This window comes from Schistocerca piceifrons, chromosome 1, assembly GCF_021461385.2.
Source record: "Schistocerca piceifrons isolate TAMUIC-IGC-003096 chromosome 1, iqSchPice1.1, whole genome shotgun sequence".
NCBI lineage: Eukaryota > Metazoa > Arthropoda > Insecta > Orthoptera > Acrididae > Schistocerca > Schistocerca piceifrons.
In genome coordinates this window covers 170,423,164-170,424,246 of record NC_060138.1, presented here as the reverse complement: position 1 = coordinate 170,424,246, position 1,083 = coordinate 170,423,164, and positions in this window count along the sequence as shown.

Here is a 1,083-nt window from a genome sequence, read left to right as displayed (position 1 = left end):
CATTGTTTTAACCCATGGCCTATTTGTGTAACAATAATTCCACTGTTAAGTTGATGCATTGTTACTACTTGAAACAGTACATAATTTCACTCTGAAAATTGGCTATGGACTGACTGTCTTGGGACCAAAAATTGGGCCTTTATATATCCTCACAATAATAGGCACTGAAACTATACATTGTTCAGTGTTTAAGTTACAGAAATTAAAACTTAACTCATTCAGTTAACTGAATACATCCCGGCTGGGTCGGAGATTTTCTCCGCTCAGGGACTGGGTGTTGTGTTGTCCTAATCATCATCATTTCATCCCCATCGTCGCGCAAGTCACCGAAGTGGCGTCAAATTGAAAGACTTGCACCAGGTGAGCGGTCTACCCGACGAGAGGCCCTCGTCACACGCCATTATTATTATAACTGAATACATAGAAAAATTCCTTCTTTTTAACAGTTTCTTCTACCACAAAGGTTAGGGCAGATTATTTGTTTAAATAATGAAATTAACAGATATAGTTACACAAACAATACTTTTGACAAACCTAGTAATTATTTTGGAATTAATTAACAGTTGGTTTTGCTAATATGTTATTGAATAGAGCTAAATAAATACTTTAAGAATACTAGTAGTTCTTCTTCCAAATGTTTATAATTATTACAGAATTTGTTTGTTTATAAGTCAACAATAGAATCTAAGTCACAAAACAATTACTGATTTCACCCTATAAGAAAGGTATTAACTAGGAACGGTCAAAATAAATTAGGAAATTAATTACACACAAAACTAAGCACAAAATTAGACCTGGTGCTATATTCCCTAAGACTGAGGGCCAACCTTTCTCTTTTATGGAAATGGAGATTACACTCACATATGTTAATGGTAATTTACACACACACACACACACACACACACACACACACACACACACGTCGAAATCAGCCTACGAGGCATCAATGCCACTCTCTCTCCTGACAGAGCCCCAGTGTACCTTGCAGACTGACTAAATCAGCCCACTGGATACCCAAGGTTAGTGAAGTGTCGATGTCAGATTGCATGAACTGCCGGCTCAACTGACACATTATCCTCACAA